The sequence below is a fragment of the Lynx rufus genome, unplaced genomic scaffold, assembly GCF_022079265.1.
Source record: "Lynx rufus isolate CCGP_SWC_20201006 ecotype Redwood Valley unplaced genomic scaffold, mLynRuf1.p SCAF_13, whole genome shotgun sequence".
Classification (NCBI taxonomy): Eukaryota; Metazoa; Chordata; class Mammalia; order Carnivora; family Felidae; genus Lynx; species Lynx rufus.
This window is the reverse complement of record NW_025814827.1, coordinates 46,804,492-46,823,841: the sequence shown is the minus strand read 5'-3', so window position 1 is coordinate 46,823,841 and position 19,350 is coordinate 46,804,492. Positions and strand designations below refer to the sequence as shown.

Below are 19,350 nucleotides of genomic sequence, written 5' to 3'. Positions count from 1 at the left end.
ATATGCCCGTTATCTCATGTAATCCTACAAACAGATTTGTAAGATTTCTTATAGATTTGTAAGATAGACACAATGGGTATTCCCATATTTCAGGACAGAACACCGAGGCCAAGAGAAGTTAGATAAAGTGCCCAAGGTCATACAGATAATGAGCCAGAATTCTAACTCAAGCAGCCTTATTCCAGGACTTCTGCAGGCAGCGGCAGAGAGAATCACTGAGTCACAATAACAGTAAGGCAATAGAGGAAGAAACCGGGAACAGCTGGGCAAACAATGAGTCAGCCCGGGCAGCCACTCCAGACCCTGAATCACACTCCATGTTCCAGACCCCACCCCCGTTCCTGGGATGCCTAGCTGTGCCACAGCAGCTTCTCACCAGCATACTGTTGTGCGACTTCTCCCGGGTTCCTCTGAGGCCTGCTCTCTTTTTGCCACAAATAACCTTGTACTGTGCCCTCTCCATGACTTTGGATACAAGCTGGGGGATCTCTCTTGCTTCTCCAAAGCCTAACACAGATGTAAATGCAAAACTACCATCTAGCAGTGGTTCTCAAACTTCAGTTACATCAGAACCACCCGGAGGGCTTGCTAAACCAGACTGTTGGACTCCTCTCTCTGAGTTACTGACTCCCAGGAATGGGATTGAGCCCAAGAATTTGCATGTCTAAAAACTCCCTGGCGCTGCTGATAAGGCAGATCCAGGGGCCACACCTTGAGAACCACTGATCTAGAGACTTGCTCCTCAAAATGTGGAGAGCGGCAGGAGCGGCTAGAAATGAGACGCTCGGCACCCACATAATCCTGCTGCATCAGAAGCTGCATTTTCGCAAAAGCCCAGGTGCTTTCTGTGCTCAGTGAAGTTAGAGAAGCATTGCTGGAGTAGCAGTTCTCAACTAGCCACACGTCCTCACAAATACACCGTCCTTTGAGAAATACACTCAAAACACTGAACCCTGAAGCCCAGTCCGCACCCAGAGATGCTGATTTAGCAGGTTGGGCATGTCCCGCCCCACCCTGGGCTTCCAGTGTGCAGCCAAGGTGGTGAACCATTGATCTGGAGGTGCCGACTTTGGCCAATCCGTATGCATTTTCTCTTGCTCACAACTCATTTACAAAGTATGTACTTCTAAAAGGAAAAAGGGTGCTCTCTATAATATTTATTACAATGACAGAAGAGGAGAAAAAGTAGAAACACCTTAATATCTGAAATCTCTGTGTTGGTTAAAACAGGCTTCAAATTTGTGAGACATAAGCCCACTGGCACAATCAAAGGAGGGACTCGGAGACCAGGAGCACAGTGAAGTGAGGCTTTACTCAACGTTCTTGCCAGAGCCAGTGTCTGATGGACAGGCACACTCAGGGGCAGTTACAGCAGACAACTTATCTCCTCACGTGCAAGTCCCTCCCCTGATTCCTCACTGGCTGAGTGCCACAGAGGTTACGTCCTTACGCAGAAGTCCCCTATGCCCATGTAAGCCAAAAAGTAGTCTGAATGGAACAAGTGTACATTCCCTGAGGTGACACAGAGACGAATTTCAGTCCCTCCTTTGTTCTTTGGCACCTGCTCATTGCAGAGCTGGCGAAAATAAGCCTGTGAAACTGAAACAGAGAGGGGAAGTGAAAGAGCGGAACTACGCCCGCCGACTCCATCTCGTTCTGTGTCCCCCACCTTGAGTGACTATGTCTCCGACATGGCCCCTTTCCAGGAAAATCGCAGAAACCTCAGACCACGCCTCCTCCCCTTGAGTACCCTCCCGCTCACCCATTCAAACTTCCCGATCAAAACATGCTCCGCGACCTGCGTAACAGGACTCCGACCCTTCCCCAGCCAATCAGCTGAGGCCACAACCCTTCTCCAGCCAATCGGCCGAGGCCACAGCCATTACCTCACCAACTGCCCCTAGACCCCTATAAAACCTTTGTGCTTTTGAAACTGCTCTCTCCTGTATCTCACCGCTGCCTCGGTGCAGGTAGGTGATTGAGCTCGAGCTAGCTCGAATAAAGGCTCTTTTGCTTTTGCATGGGACTCGGCTCCCTGGTGGTCTTTGGGGATCACGAATTCTGGGCATAACAGAAGAACCAGAAAGTGAAGTATCTAAGGGTTTGGGGACTCCACTGTTGTTGGGGAGGGAGGGAGGGGGGTGGTTCGTACATATTTCCAATAGGTTGTAAACCTATTGTTGACCAGACAGCACAGCTTTTATGTGGTGTTTCTGAAAATGAATCACCTCCCTTACTTCTCACAAAATTGTAAAGGATTGAAGAATAAAACAAGACCAACAAAATAAAATCATTTCTAAACCCAGCAAATACTACTGCAGCACCGATGTGCTGATCCAGCAGTCGGGAAACATCCTTTTCCCAAACGAGTATTAGTTCTCAAGATGAAGTTCTTCACTACTGCCTCATTTCCCTTCAAAGCACTTTTTCTCTTTATACCTTTTTTGGTTTAGTTTTTTTTTTTTTCTACTAGATGTCAGATTTTATTTTTTTAATATAATTTATTGTCAAATTGGTTTGCATACAACACCCAGTGCTCCTCCCAACAGGTACCCTCCTCAATGCCCATCACCCACTTTCCCCTCTCTCCCAACCCCCATCAACCCTCAGTTTGTCCTCTGTATTTAAGAGTCTCTTATGGTTTGCCTCCCTACCTCTCTGTTTGTAACTTTTTTGTTCCCCTTCCCCTCCCTCATGGTCTTCTGTTAAGTTTCTCAAGATCCCCATATGAATGAAAACATATGGTATGGTTTAGTTTTGTTTTAATAAGATGTGTGACTTTAGGCAAATTATTCCAAATCTCTGTACCTTTTTCAACTGGAAATCAAGACTAGTCCTTAACCCATAGAGTGTGAACACTGAGTTGGATTCCGTATGACAAGCCCAATGCCTGCCTGATCACATAGAGAAAGCACAGTAAATGGTCTACCTGGGAGAACTCGCCAATTAGGAGCTTTAATGATTACATAGCTAATGTTCTGTAATCCCCTCCTGAGCACCTGTTAATCTCCCTTAAAGGAGAGTGAGTATGTCCAGCTTTCTACAGGAAGCCACAGATACTGCAGCCAGCAAGGCAAGGTTTGATCCAGACCAAGCAGGCTGGTGGCCAGGTGCTAGAAAGCCAAGCAAGGAAACCATGAATCAGAAAGCTTTCCTGCAGCTTTGATGACCTGTAGGATGGGCAACAGGCCACTATCGAAATCTTATTATAGTCAGAGTATTCAGGATGTGAACCCACTCAGAAAGGGTGGGGTGCAGCATTTTAAGGATTGTTTTATCACTAGGAGAGCGGAGTAGGTTGTGAGAAGGCGAATAGTTCTACAAAATCTCTTGAGAGATCATTTTGATTAGGAAACACAGAGGGGAGAGGGGTTGGAGTGAAAAGTCCAACACCTCTTTCCCCTGGTTCCCTCCCAGCTTCTCCTTCTCCTCCTTCTGAGTTCTTGGATGGGTGGTATTTAAGAAGGCGTCTCTTCTAATAGTTTTGTAATGCCTCTGAGGCATTTTCCAACTTGGAGTCAATATACTTTGTATACTGATGAGATACTGCAGTGAAGTAATTAGCTGTGTGCAACTAGTTAATTAAGAGATACTGCAGTACCTTGGCCTCAGGCATTAAACAAGTCTAGCTGATAAGCTGGAAATTGGCAAATAAGAGGATTGACAGGACACAAGAGGATAATGTGTCACTTACTTAGGAATTTGCTTTTCCAGTGGATAATGGGCATAGCCTGGAGGAGGTCATAAGGGTGGGCTCTTCTTAAGGCTCAATTATGTCAGGAAAGCAGACACTTCCAACTCTTGAAAAATGCAGCAGTAAACAGTTCATCCTAAATTTCATTCTGTTTTCATTTATTTCTCTTTTTTTAACAAAGTATTTTTATTTTTTTTATTTTAGAGAGAGAGAGAATCTTAAGCAGCCTCCATGCCTAGCATGGAGCCCAACACAGGACTCGATCTCGTGACCGTGAGATCATGACCTGAGCTGAAATCCAGAGTTGGACGTTAACCAACTGAGACACCCAGGCGCCCCTTGTTTTCTCTTTCTATTGCCCAATACCCAGTTCACTGGTGTCAAGGAGGACATTAAGACTGAGAGAAGTATGGATGTGCCACCTGGAGGGGTCACACCTAGCAGAGATCTTGTGTAGATTTTTGAAAGGTAACGCTTCTTCAGCCCAAGTACAGCCATTGTCCTTGCTCCAACATGCAGCTGGGAAGTGGGACCTGTACTGCATTCCAGCCACCCTTGGCCTTCAGGAAAGAATACACAACCTGAACAACCATAGGCAGGGCCCTGATCTTCTACCCCCAGCCCAGATTAACGGAAGACTAGACTTTGGAGAGGAAGGCCTCGTGAAGAAAGGACCGGATCATCTTTCCCCAGCCTCAACAGGAAGGAACATCCCCAAGTGCAAAGTCATGTCTGCTACTTGCCCAACATGCAAGTCTCACGGTGCCTTAAATGTTAGCAAGTTTCCTCACACCCAGAAATTCCCCACCAGGGGCCACTTGCTTTTCTCCAAGCTAAGAATCACTCACTGGTGAGTGGAGTGGGGAACAGAGAAAATATTATCAGAACCTGGAAGAACTTCACACATGCCCATGTGGAGACTAAGATGTGTGACCTCTCCACACTGTCACCCCACTCTCCCAGTCCCTCCCCCCATAGCTTTCAAATTCCTATGTAATGAGGTAACAGCCAAAGACTATATAAATGTGAAGAGGATCAAAGCAGAAAAACACGTTTGGAAATTACAGCTAAACTTCTATGTCGAAACACGGGAACATCCGTGTGGTGTCTCTCTCTGACCAGAGAAGCTTCTCCCATTCAATGCCGTGCATATTTAGAGTGCATTCCACTGACTACCTGCATAAGAATCGCTTGGGGCACATGTCAAAAATACTTCCCTGCAGCACTTGGGTGGCTCAGTTGGTTAAGCTTCTGACTTTGGCTCAGGTCATGATCTCGCAGTTCACAAGTTCAAGCCCCACATCAGGCTCTGTGCTGACAGCTCAGAGCCTGGTGCCTGCTTTTGATTCTATGCCACCCTCTCTCTCTGACTCTCCCCTGCTGGTGCTCTCTCTCCCTCTCAAAAATAAATAAAAACATTTTAAAAATTAAAAAAAAAACCACATCCCCCTACTCAATCAGAATTACTGGGAGCAGAGCTGGAAATCTACAAGTTTTAATTTAATTTTTTTTAAATTTACATACAAATTAGCATAAAATGCAACTATGATTTCAAGAGTAGATTCCTTACCCAAGTAGATGCTTTAATGCTCCTTACCCATTTAGCCCATCCTCCCTCCCACAACCCCTCCAGTAACCCTCTGTTTGTTCTCCATATTTATGAGTCTCCTATGTTTTGTCCCCTTCCCTGTTTTTATATTATTTTTGTTCCCTTCCCTTATGTTCATTTGTTTTGTCTCTTAAAGTCTTCATATGAGTGAAGTAATATGATTTTTGCCTTTCTCTAACTAATTTCACTTAGCATAACACCCTCCAGTTCCATCCATTCTTTTTGATTGCCGAGTAATACTCCATTGTGTGTGTGTGTGTGTGTGTGTGTGTGTGTATGTGTATATATATGTATATATATATGTATATATATATACACATACACACACACACAGACACACACACACACACACACACACACCACATCTTCTTCATCCATTCATCCATCGATGGACATTTGGGCTCCTTCCATACTTTGGCTATTGTTGATAGTGCTGCTATAAACATGGGGGAGCATGTGTCCCTTTGAAACAGCACACCTGTAACCCTTGGATAAATACCTAGTAGTGCAATTGCTGGGTTGTAGGGTAGTTCTATTTTTAGTTTTTTGAGGAACTTCCCCACTGTTTTCCAGAGTGGCTGCACCAGCTTGCATTGCCACCAACAATGAAAAAGAGTTGCATTGTCCTCTTTCTCCACATCCTGGCCAACATTTGTTATTGCCTGAGTTGTTAATGTTAGCCATTCTGACAGATGTAAGGTGGTATATCATTGTGATTTTGATTTGTATTTCCCTGATGATGAGTGATGTTGAGCATTTCTTCATGTGTCAGTTGGCCATCTGGATGTCTTCTTTGGAGAAGTGTCTATTCATGTCTTTTGCCCATTTCTTCACTGGATTATTTGTTTTTTGGGTGTTGAATTTGATAAGTTCTTTGTAGATTTTGGATACTAACCCTTTATCTGATATGTCATTTGCAAATATCTTCTCCCATTCTGTTGGTTGCCTTTTAGTTTCGCTGATTGTTTCCTTTGCTGTGCAGAAGCTTTTTATTGTGATGAGGTCCCAGTAGTTCATTTTTGCTTTTGTTTCCCTTGCCTCCGGAGACGTGTTGATAAGAAGTTGCTGCGGCCAAGCTCAAAGAGGTTTTTGCCTGCTTTCTCCTCGAGGATTTTGATGGCTTCCTATCTTACATTGAGGTCTTTCATCCACTTTGAGTTTATTTTGTGTCTGGTGTAAGAAAGTGGTCCAGGTTGATTCTTCTGCATGTTGCTGTCCAGTTTTCCCAGCACCACTTGCTGAAGAGACTGTCTTTATTCCATGGGATATTCTTTCCTGCTTTGTCAAAGATGGGTTGGCCATACGTTTGTGGGTCCATTTCTGGGTTCTCTATTCTGTTCCATTGATCTGAGTGTCTGTTCTTGTGCCAGTACCATACTGTCTTGATGGTTACAGCTTTGTAGTATAGCTTGAAGTCCGGGATTGTGATGCCTCCTGCTTTGGTTTTCTTTTTCAAGATCGCTTTGGCTATTCGGGGTCTTTTCTGGTTCCATACACATTTTAGGATTGTTTGTTCTAGCTCCGTGAAGAATGCTGGTGTTATTTTGATAGGGATTGCATTGAATATGTAGATTGCTTTGGGTAGTATCAACATTTTAACAATATTTGTTCTTGCTATCCAGGAGCATGGAATCTTTTTCCACTTTTTGTGTCTTCTTCAATTTCTTTCATAAGCTTTCTGTAGTTTTCAGTGTATAGATTTTTCACCTTTTTGGTTATATTTATTCCTAGGTATTTTATGGTTTTTGGTGCAACTGTCAATGGGATTGATTCCTTGATTTCTCTTTCTGTTGCTTCATTTTTGGTGTATAGGAATGCAACCCATTTCTGTGCATTGATTTTATATCCTGCGACTTTGCTGAATTCATGAGTCAGTCCTATCAGTTTTTTGGTGGAATCTTTAAGGTTTTCCATATACAGTATCATGTCATATGCAAAGAGTGAAAGTTTGACCTCCTCTGGGCCGATTTGGATGCCTTTTATTTCTTTGCGTTGTCTGATTACAGAGGCTGAGACTTCCAACACTATGTTGAATAACAGTGGTGACAGTGGACATCCCTGTCTTGTTCCTGACCTTAGGGGGAAAACTGTCAGTTTTTCCCCATTGAGGATGATATTAGCATTGGGTCGTTCATATATGGCTCTTCTGATCTCAAGATATGCTCCTTCTATCCCTACTTTCTTGAGGGTTTTTATTAAGAAAGGATGCTGTATTTTGACAAATGCTTTCTCTGCATCTATTGAGAGGATCATATGGTTCTTGTCTTTTCTTTCATTGATGTGATGAATCATGTGAATTGTTTTGCAGATATTGAACCAGCCCTGCATCCTAGGTATAAATCCCACTTGGTCGTGGTGAATAATTTTTTTAATGTATTTTTGGAGCCGGTCAGCTAATATCTTGTTGAGGATTTTTGCATCCATATTCTTCAGGGAAATTGGTCTATAGTTCTCCTTTTTAGTGGGGTCTCTGTCTGGTTTTGGAACCAAGGTAATGCTGGCTTCATAGAATGAGTTTGGAAGTTTTCCTCCCATTTCTATTTTTTGGAACAGTTTCAAGAGAATAGGTGTTAACTCTTCCTTAAATGTTTGGTAGAATTTCCCTGGAAAGCCATCTGGCCCTGGACTCTTGTTTTTTGGGAGATTTTTGATTAGTAATTTGGGGAAATCTACAAGTTTTAACAAGATCCCCAGGTGACTTTTATGTATTCTTAAGTTTGTGAATGAGTAATCTACTAGGACAGGTGCCTTATAGAGTGGGTATTTATTCATCTAATTTGTCTGCTCATGACTGTTTTCACATTTAAAGAGTGGAGAGTGAGTCCCCGACGTCATTTACACAGATACCTATTAGCCTAATCCTAGCATTATATATAGTTCTACTTGGCTATGAGCACAGAACAGCAATCTAGCTGCCGACGGCCATAAATAACCAATCATAAGCTTTTGCTAAGCAGTTCCCATCAAACTTATATGGCATCAAGCAGCCAGTTCTGACACTGCCCTAAAACCAATCATATCTCAAGTACATGCCTTATTATCTTATGTGTAGTCCCAACCATTCTGTTTCCAACTCTTGAGATGGTGCTGAGAAGGAGCTGTTGCTGGAAAAGAGAGAGAGTTGAAGGGGGAACAGATGAATAGGTCCTATGGTCTCACTGACAGAGCAGTCCACTTGCTGGTTACATTCAGTGCTCGGTGGGGACTACGTGAAGTCAGAAGGTCCCAAGCTCTTTGGGTCAGACCAGGAAGGACACCTCAGAGTAAAGCAGCCAGAGTATACTAGCTTCATATTGCTGCTGTAGCAAATTACCATGAACTGGATTTTCTCCCTATCTTCCTTCTAACATTTACTTGTTTTCAAAGATAAGGGAAATCAACTCTATGTACAATTGGAAGACAATTAACCTCTTTGTCATTATTTTCTGGATTTAATTTCATACATCTACTACATGCCAGTGACAACTCCTTGGGGGCATTGCCTTTGATTCATCTAGGAAAACTTCACAAAAGTTTTACATGTATTTTAGCACCTATTATAAAGAATCTTACAGTGTCATGAACCCACTAAGCATTAAAATGTAAATTGAGGGGAAGAGAAAGTATTTAAAAAATAGCTGCGGGGGAGAAACAGGAGGTCATTCTGAAGTTCAGAGTCAAAGGAATTGCTGGGGACTAGGTAATAATGCTACCAGGAGCACGGGCTGGGGTATACCGGTAGAGAGCAGGAATTAGATTCCCATTCCGCCAGCTGCAGTTCTGCCTGAAGCAGTTTCTCTGGCTTCCCTAAGTGGAGCAGATTTTAGCATGTGTCTGTATTTCTGTGGTAGGCGCTGGTGGTACAGAATCACTCATGACCTCAAGTCGCTGTTCTCTGCCTCCGGCTTGGAACGATAATTGCCTACCTACTGACTGTTCCTCACTTTTATTTTATGAACTTATTTTAAATTTTAACAGTGATAAATGTTGAATAGATCATCCCAAAATTCAAACCACGAAGAAACGTGTCAAGAGTGAGGGTCACCTCATCCACCTTCTCTCCTCTAAAATAACCACTACATGGTATGTATCCTTCTTAACCTTTTCCTACATACATATGTATATCATTTTTTGTTTTTCTCATTTATTTGCTTTGACACTCCATATATCCCAGATACCCTTCCACGAAGTATATACAGTTCAACCACATTTTTTTTTTTTTGAGAAAGAGTACAAGCAGAGCAGAGGGGCAAAGGGAGAGAGAGAAAGAGACACATATAGAGAGAGAGAATCTCAAGCAGGTCCCATGCCCAGGGCAAAGCCTGAGGTGGGGCTCGATCTCACAACCATGAGATCATGACCTGAGCAGAAATCAAAACTCAGACACTTAACTAACTGAGCCACCAGGAATCCCACAACCACATTTTTTTAAATGTTTGTTTGTTTGCTTGCTTATTTATTTATTTAGAGAGAGTGAGCACAAGGGGGGGAGAGGCAGAGAGAGAGGGAGACAGAGAAAATCCCAGTCAGGCTCCACACACAGCACAGAGTCCAACCTGGGGCTCGGTCTCACAATTGTGAGATCATACCTAAGCCCAAGTCAAGAGTAGGACCCTTAACCCACTGAGCCACACAGGCACCTCTCCCTCACAACCTCATTTTGAAATGGCTTCATCATACTCCTTAGGGACAAATGTTGCTGTAATTTAACTGTTCTTTATGGATGGATATTTACTTGGTTTCAGTTTTTAATTTTTTTTTTTATAATTTAACTTTATTTTTTATTTTTTAAAATTTACATCCAAATTAGTTAGTATATAGTGAAGCAATGATTTCAGGAGTAGATTCCTTAATGCCCCTTACCCATTTAACCCATCCCCCCTCCCACACCCCCTCCAGCAACCCTCAGTTTGTTCTCCATATTTACGAGTCTCTTTTGTTTTGTCCCCCTCCCTGTTTTTACATTACTTTTGTTTCCCTTCCCTTATGTTCATGTGTTTTGTCTTTTAACGTCCTCAAATGAGTGAAGTCATATGATATTTGTCTTTCTCTGACTAATTTCACTTAGCATAATACCCTCCAGTTCCATCCATGTAGTTGCAAATGGCAAGATTTCATTCTTTTTGATTGCTGAGGAATACTCTATTGTATATATATACCACATCTTCTTCATCCATTCATCTATCGATGGACATTTGGGCTCCTTCCATACTTTGGCTATTGTTGATAGTGCTGCTATAAACATGGGGGTGCATGTGTCCCTTCGAAACAGCACACCTGTATCCCATGGATAAATGCCTAGTAGTGCAATTGCTGGGTTGTAGGGTAGTTCTATTTTTAGTTTTTTGAGAAACCTCCATACTGTTTTCCAGAGTGGCTGCACCAGCTTGCATTGCCACCAACAATGAAAAAGAGATCCTCTTCCTCCGCATCCTCACCAACATCTGTTGTTTTCTGAGTTGTTAATGTTAGCCAACCTGACAGGTGTCAGGTGGTATCTCATTGTGATTTTGATTTGTATTTCCCTGATGATGAGTGATGTTGAGCATTTCTTCATGTGTCAGTTGGCCATCTGGATGTCTTCTTTGGAGAAGTGTCTATTCATGTCTTTTGCCCATTTCTTCACTGGATTATTTGTTTTTTGGGTGTTGAATTTGATAAGTTCTTTGTAGATTTTGGATACTAACCCTTTATCTGATATGTCATTTGCAAATATCTTCTCCCATTCTGTCGGTTGCCTTTTAGTTTCACTGATTGTTTCCTTTGCTGTGCAGAAGATTTTATTGTGATGAGGTCCCAGTTGTTCATTTTTGCTTTCGTTTCCCTTGCCTCCGGAGACGTGTTGAGTAAGAAATTGCTGCGGCCAAGCTCAAAGAGGTTTTTGCCTGCTTTCTCCTTGAGTATTTTGATGGCTTCCTATCTTACATTGAGGTCTTTCATCCACTTTGAGTTTATTTTTGTGTCTGGTGTAAGAAAGTGGTCCAGGTTGATTCTTCTGCATGTTGCAGAAGAACATGGTTTTCCCAGCACCACTTGCTGAAGAGACTGTCTTTATTCCATGAGATATTCTTTCCTGCTTTGTCAAAGATGGGTTGCCCATATGTTTGTGGGTCCATTTCTGGGTTCTCTATTCTATCCCATTGATCTGAGTGTCTGTTCTTGTGCCAGGTTTCAGTTTTTAATTTTTAAACAGTTCTGGAAAAAATATCATTGTACACATATCCTTGCAAGCTTACATAGTTATTTCGGTAAGAAACATACTAAAGGTGAAATTTCTGTGTAAATTTTAATGGGTGTTGCCAGGTTACATGCCTACCAACAGCAAACTGGAGTCCCATCTTGTCTATACTTCCGGAGACACTGGATATTAAAATATGTATAATTTGCCTCTATCTGATGGCATGAAAATAGTATCTAAAGGTTCATTTGATGTGCTTTTACCTGATCAGTTACAAGATTGAGCATCTTCTCATATTTTATCACAGCATTTCCTTTAAGGGCTATTAGGGTCCTGAGGATTCTTTGGAAAATGGCTATGGGCACGAAGAGATAGCACAAGGCCGCCTGCAGTTAATCTGGAACACAGCAAACTACACTTCTGGGAAGGAGGGATGGTACCACCTTCAGACTCCTGATTAGGCAGCATCCTATCTACCCCCAGGCTTCCTCCTCTCTCTGTGAACTAACAAAAGGCTTACGGGGAACACATTAATAGTTCTCACCCTGCAAGCCATCAAGTGTTAGCCTTCTCTAACACTCACCTTCTGCAAGTATAATGACAATCCCTGAAAAGCCCCAAAATGGCAGGAAAGAAAGAATATGGGCTTTAGAGTCAGTCAGACCTACATTCTCCACTTAATAAATTCATGATCTTGGATGAAATCACTAAACCTTTTTGCGAAGAGCACTCCCAGGCTTGCTGCAAAAATTAGATAGCGTATATGGAACATTAAATGCTCAACGAATGTGAAACTTCCTTACCTGTTCTCATCTCCTCTGTCTAGGCCCCTTGAATGCATAGGGTCTCTCTTCCCACAAGCACCAAAGCCAGCTGGTGATATTGCCTTCTGCTTCAATTGTGGACTAGGGCTTGCTTCTTAGTCTCTGTCTGGCCAGCTGATTTCTCTGAAGGTTGGGTTTTGTTTTTCTTCTTCCTAATATTTCAGAAGATTTTCTTGAGGGATACTGTTCTTCATTGTCCCATGATCTCGTCCCTAGAGTTTAAGAGCCTCATTCCCTTCCTCTGGATTTCATAGCCTGCCCAACAGTAGACCAGAATTGGCTTCTCTCAAACTTGCCTTTGGACTTGACCTTGTATTATATACCCTCTCCCCCAGACTTCAGTCTCCACTCAGCTCTCTCAGCTCTTGCTCCCATAGTTTTCCTTTGCTAGAGCAGTAAGACGTTGCAAGGCAAACAGGCTCCCAGGAGCCCATGTTGACTGCTTATCTAAGCTCTAGCAAATGATGCTAAAAAAGAGAAGGAAATAAAGTTGTGCCAAGAGAAAAGCCTGTCTCTCATTTCTGTTTCTCCTCCCTACCAGCTGGCTTTTATACAGCCACTCATGATGCAAGAAGCTCCCCCTTCTCCCCAAACTAGAAAACTGAACGATCCATAGGGATAAATCTCTGACAAAGCCAACTGGATAACATAGCACACAATATCCCATTCTGGAAGCAATGCACAGGGGGTGGAAAACAAAACAAAACAAAACAAAAAAATGCCACTGACATGTCACAGATTTGAGATCCAGTTAAAACCTTAAAGAACTAATCAAAGCTTTCACCTTTCTCCAATTGCATCTGGTCCTGCTGGATTTTTTTTTCAAGGTATATCTAAGTGTTTTTGTGAAACATGAACATCTGATTGCCAAAATGAATAGCAGAGAGATGATGTTAAACATTCTGCTTTTATTAACAAATCTCCTGTGGGGATTTGCTACTTAATTTTATTATTAGGACCATTAGTATGTGTATGTTATTAAATAATTATAATAATGAGGACTAAAAATTTGTATGTATTCTACACAGTTGCTGTCTGCACTCGATAGGATATTACTGGTCAACCTTTTTGAAAAGGAGACCAAGTCATGATGGCTGAAGCAAGATAGAAGGTAATTTCTCTTGTTAAAGTTCCCTCTGATAGGTTCAGTAGGGAGAAGCTCTACTCCACAATGTCATCCAGGGACCAAGGCTCCTTCTATCTCATTGTTCTGTTATTCCCTGGAGTGTTGTTCTTGTCCTCATGGTCAAAATCAGTTCATCCACTACTGCATCCATACATCAGCATTTGGAAAGGAGGAAAGAGGACATAGAAGGCAAACAGCTTTCTTTGGAGAACATAATTTCTAAGCGGCATACATCATTTTTGCTTACGTGCCTTTGGCCAGAACTTGCTTGTGTGACCACACCTTGCCAAGGGAAACTGAGAAATGTAATTGCTAACCAAATAGGTATGTGTCCTCTTGGACCTCGGGTGGTTGTATCACCAAAATTCCACCATACCATATATACAACTTTTAGCCTACTCTTTCATTTAATATTTTAGAGATCATTTCTCCACGTCATTAATGAATTATTACAAACATCTTCAGTGATTATATAATGGTTCTATATATGGAAGTATTTTCCTACTTTCAGACACGTAGGTTATTCCCAATATGGGGCTTTTATAAATTGTACTGCAATGAACATATAGTATATTAATCTGTATTTGCTTTTCTGGTGATTGCCTTGAGGTTTCTTCCTACAGGTAGGATTGTTTTACTTAAAAGATGTACCAATTAACCATCTTCTCAGCAGCAAATGAGAGGGTCATATTTATGCCACTACCACTAGCAATAATTTGGTCTTCTTTTTTTAATCTTTGCAAATTTGATAGATTGAAAATGGTATCCAGCCGCAATTTTAAATTTCATTCCTTTTATTGTTAGTGTGTTTATTTCATCACTTGTGAGTTTTAACAAGTCCCAAATGTCTATAAACTGTATTTCTTATGAATTTTCCTGGGGCGCCTGGGTGGCGCAGTCGGTTAAGCGTCCGACTTCAGCCAGGTCACAATCTCGCGGTCCGCGAGTTCGAGCCCGGCGCCAGGCTCTGGGCTGATGGCTCAGAGCCTGGAGCCTGGTTCCGATTCTGTGTCTCCCTCTCTCTCTGCCCCTCCCCCGTTCATGCTCTGTCTCTCTCTGTCCCAAAAATAAATAAACGTTGAAAAAAAAATTAAAAAAAAAGAATTTTCCTTTGCTCATATATTGTCTCAGGTTATTTTTTTTTCATCTGTAAAACAGGATAATAATAGTGTCTGTATCATAGTGTGGTAAGGATAAAACTGTTTCCTCTACCCCATTTGTTCTGACTTCTTCTGGACAAGTCCTGCAGTGTTGGGCCCAGTCTACGTTGGGGCCACAGTGGATTGCCCCATTCATTCTGCCTCACCACCCCATCTTCTTTTGGTCACAGCACTGATGATTATCAAAACTTATACTTTTCAGTAGTTTGCTTATTTTTGTTCCCTTCACTCCACCTACCCGCCCCCCCCCCCCCCGCCAAGTCTCCCCTAGTAGAACCAGGCCCTAGTTTCTCTTTTTCACTGGTGTTTCTCTACCACCAAAATAGCATCTGGCAAACATAGTAGATACTCAACAAATACTTGCTGGATAAATAAATGAACCTCCTTCTCTCGTTGCCAGAGTCCCCGGACTATGTTCCATACTTAGTCACCATCTATAATTACCTCTTTTCCAAAGACGAGTAAGTCGTAAAGCCCCCGCATACACCCTCCTGCATCCATACACACGCACTCATGCTTCTAGGCTCTTGTACCTGCCTGACTCTGTCATGTTTACAATCCCAACTCAGTACACCACCACCAATTACACCCTAACATTTCACCGTGCTGTATCACACATCTGGCACGGTGTTCTACTAAGACCTCTAGTCTCTAATCAAGAATGAAGAGAGAAGAAAGAAAAGAGGAGGAGACCCCTGATCTGGCTGCCTAAAAAATACTGTACTCATGCAGAAAGGAATGTGGTTGCCTGATTTTCTGGTTGGAATCCCTGACCTAGGAACAGGCTGTGATGGTAACAGAGAGCTTTTTCCTGTCTTCTGCCAGATGATGTGTACTTTTCCAAGGCAGAGGTTGGACCAAATAAAGTCCAGGACTGTGCTTCTCAATCCAACACCAGTGACGTGGCAGTTTCTGAAAATCCTCCCAGAGTCCGGCATATTATCTTCCCGTATCCCACTTATTAGGACTGATACAATTTTTTTAAAGTACTTGTCCGCTTTCAAAGCGACTTTCATGAATGTTAGGGGAGGACAGATAAGGTACCTCCAGTATGCCTCTATCTCCATATTAAACTGAAAATCTAGCTGAGGTCTCATTTTAAATTCATTTTCTTTAGCATGGATTAAGAGACAGGTATTGGACATTTTTTGGATGCTTCTCCTCTTTCATATCTGTTGCCTGAGATTTATTATGAGTGGTTTCAAATATATGTCAACATTTAAAGTTAATTCCACTTCAATTAATATATTATTGTGGTCTCTAATTCCAAGAGTAACCATTTTGGGGACCCAATAATTAAGTAATTAAATTTCAGACTGTATTTGACAAATTAAAAGGCAGGGAGGACATATAAATTGTTTTGGGAACTTATACCGAATATGCTCCAATGACAGTATGAGCTGTCTTTCCGAAGTGCTCACGGAAGGCATACCCCTAGGTCTCCAATTGCTTAGCCACTCTCAACCTCTGTTACTCTTCCTGCATCTACTTAGCCTCCTTAGTGAACGGATTGGAAATCTACTGTGGTTGGCCTACTTCAAAATTATATCCTGCCCACCTTCAACCCCAGATCTTCCTATGTGGAAACAAGGGGAAAATGCTCTCTTTTTCTTTGCTGTATTTAAAAGACTCTATAGACTCATGAAAATGCTGTGTGTTACTTTAAAGTTACACTGGCTACATTTTTACTGGTTTGGAGTTTCACTGGTAAGAGAATGAGAATTGGCCAGACAACCAAATCCCCTCATGTGTTCCATCATGTTACCATGTCCTGAACATCTGTTTGATGGGCGGTCTGTCGTGGCCCACATCAGCATGCCTAGAACTGAAGTTCCTTCAGTGTCTTCCAGATCTGGCCTGAGCTCAACATCCGGGGAACAAGAATATAGCAGCCTGAAAATAACTAGGGGGGAAAGATATTTACTATGATAAAAAGGTACTGGGGCATCTGGGTGGCTCAGTTGGCTGAGCGTCTGACTTTGGCTCAGGTCATGACTTCATGGTTCATGGGTTTGAGCCCCACATCGGGCTCGCTGCTGTCAGCACAGAGCCACTTAGGAACCTCTGTCCCACTCTCTCTGCCCCCCACCCTCGGCCCCCCACTCACGCTCTTTCTCTCAAAAATAAATAAAACATTAAAAAAAAAAAAAGGTACTGATGTGGCAAGGTAACCAAAATACCCGTGGTCGGGGATATGATGACAAACTGTGTCTCTCTCCAAGTCCTCTTGTCCTGTTATTGTCTGAGTGCTTACATCTAATTCCACCTCAGCACTTCTTAATGTTCCTCACAAACTGATGATCTCATCCTTCATGCCAGGATATTCTTGGTTAGGAAAATGTTAGGAACTTGCATTTCTGTGAAACTAGAACTTATAAAACCTCACTTGTTCAGGGTAGCATGAAAACAGTCAAGGGACAAATTGGTCTCTAATAAAACCACTCTTTATTACCACGGGAACTGCCTGCAGTACACAAATACAGATGCTCAAAAGGAATAAAATCACAAGCATTGATAAACAGCACCCCTGGCATATGTAAAGGTGAAATGAAATGACACACAAATATATAAAATGCTCAAACAATTTTAAGGGGAGAGGTTTAAAAGTCGCCAAGGTTCTCAGTTTCTAAAACCAATTTTTAAAACGCTTTAGTACCTTCACAAAAGTTTCAGTATGTCGGTAAGACCCAACCTGGTAACTAATGAATCTGGAGGGTTCAATATAGACAGAACTCCCTTTTTTCCCCCCACAGTATTTTAAAAGACATTAAATCTTAGATGTTGCCAGGCTATTCTTCAGAAGAGTTCAAAGGAATGGCTTTGATATAGACGGCTTTGAATGCGAGCAGATTGTCATTTCTAAGAGGCAACTTGAAACTAGGTTGCAGCAGTGACGCCGAAGAGCAAAGGTAGATCCAGGAGCCTATAAGCAAGGTCAGGCTTCAAGCATGGCAGGAAGCCTGCCTCACAGGTGCCTTAGAATGAGAACAAGTTGCAATGTTAAGCTAGCTGCAGAAGCAGGGGGGTTTCCTAGGTACTTGTAGTACCTACCTAGAGATCGATAGGACAGGTTCATCCAGAGGAGAAGCGGAGGGGAGATTAAATAGTTTTTCTCTTGAAGAAGCAGCTTTAGAAACCCCTAGGGAAGGACGTATACTGACCTGAATGTAATTCATAATGCTGACCTAACTGTGAGCAAATCATAGACTCACGGAGTTGTAATAGGCCTTAGAGGCCCTGTAGTCAAAGTACCTACATCAGTGTTTCCCAAAAGCCAGCCTGTAAAACAGCTGATATCAAGATTAACCTGGGGAAGTTATTTTTAAATATATAGATTCCTGGGTGACACCATGGGGGCTTCTGATTCAGCTGGTCTAGAATGAAGTCCAAGCATGGCTACTTCTAACAAGCTCCACTGTTGGAAAAGCAACTTGGAAAGAGAGGGGCAGATAAGACAGAGCTCAGGACCTAGGAATCTGGCTCATCTGACACCTACACGCAGGTACATTGTAGGCAAATGGGCGAAATGCCAGGTAGGAAGTCATACCAAGGGTCTATCAGACAGGGTGTTCCAGCAAGAGGCTTGGTCATGGTGACATGTAGACCGACAGGCCAGCAGAGGCCAGTAGTTCCATCCAAAACTCTGAACGAAGGAGCAGTCACAGCCAGGCTGGGTTCAGAGAAAGATACTCAGTCCAGAAAGTTGTCAGGCCCTAAGGACATAATCCACACAGGCATACAGGAATAGAAAGACCAAAGACATGCCCAGAGGTGGACAAATCTGGGGCTCGGTCATGAGAACAGAGTTGAAGCCCAGTCTTTAAAACTACAACAGAACCAAGGGGAGTTAGTACTGGTTGAATGCCTTCCTTATGGAAAGTACTTTTCACAGGTTGGCTCTTGTCCCTCTCCCATCATTACCCTCACACATGCTTGACCTAACACACACCTAATAGGTGAGGTGCATTAAAAGGTGACCAGGGGCCAATTTTTCTCTCTCTGGGCCACAACATCATCATCTTTAAAATGGGTGGAATCATTCTTACTCCACAAAGTTTGGAAAGGATAAAATACATCAGTATGGCCAAAAAGGGATTTTACAGTTTCTAAAAGGAAATCCTAAACTTATGTTGTACTATGTTGCAAGACAACATGTTCACAAGCCTACCAGGACTTTCTGTATCTGGCTAAATTCCCCTTCTGCTTCTAAGGTCCTCTGTTAACCAATCACACCTTCTGCACCATCCACACTTGTCATGGCTCAAAGCCCTGCATTCCACACCAGCTACCCCAGACGCCGAGCTCCTTCCTCATCCTCACCAGTGTCCAAATGGTTATCCTTACCTGTACATTCATCCCTTCCCCATCCTTATAAAAACAACTAAACCATGTTAAGCACATACACTGTGCTAAGCACCATATTGACTATTTTATCAGTAGTATTTCTCTCAAGGGCCATGAAACTCTATTAGGTAGGTACTATTATTTTAACCCTTTCCACTGATGAGTAAACTGAGGCTTTAAAGAGAAGTAGCATGCATAAAATCACAGCAAACAGCAGAGCCAGGACTTGGACGCGGGTTCATCTGTGGCCAAAGTCTTTGTTTCCAGGCCATGTATGCTCTTTGCCATTGACCAAGCCATCTGTCACTCAAGGCTGATCTCAAATCCCACTTTCTCCATAGCAGGGAGGGCAGCTCTAGGCTTCAGTGGATCAAAGGCAACACCAAAAACTTTATTTAAGTACATCACAGTCTAGAAACCACATAGAAAATCAGTG

At 42.5% G+C, this 19,350-nt stretch overlaps 1 pseudogene; it reads right to left on the bottom strand.

Annotated features, from left to right (window-relative positions):
- Nucleotides 1-1,438: 1,438 nt before the first annotated feature.
- Nucleotides 1,439-19,350, bottom strand: part of LOC124508299 (histone deacetylase 8-like) — a 52,508-nt pseudogene continuing 34,596 nt past the window's right edge.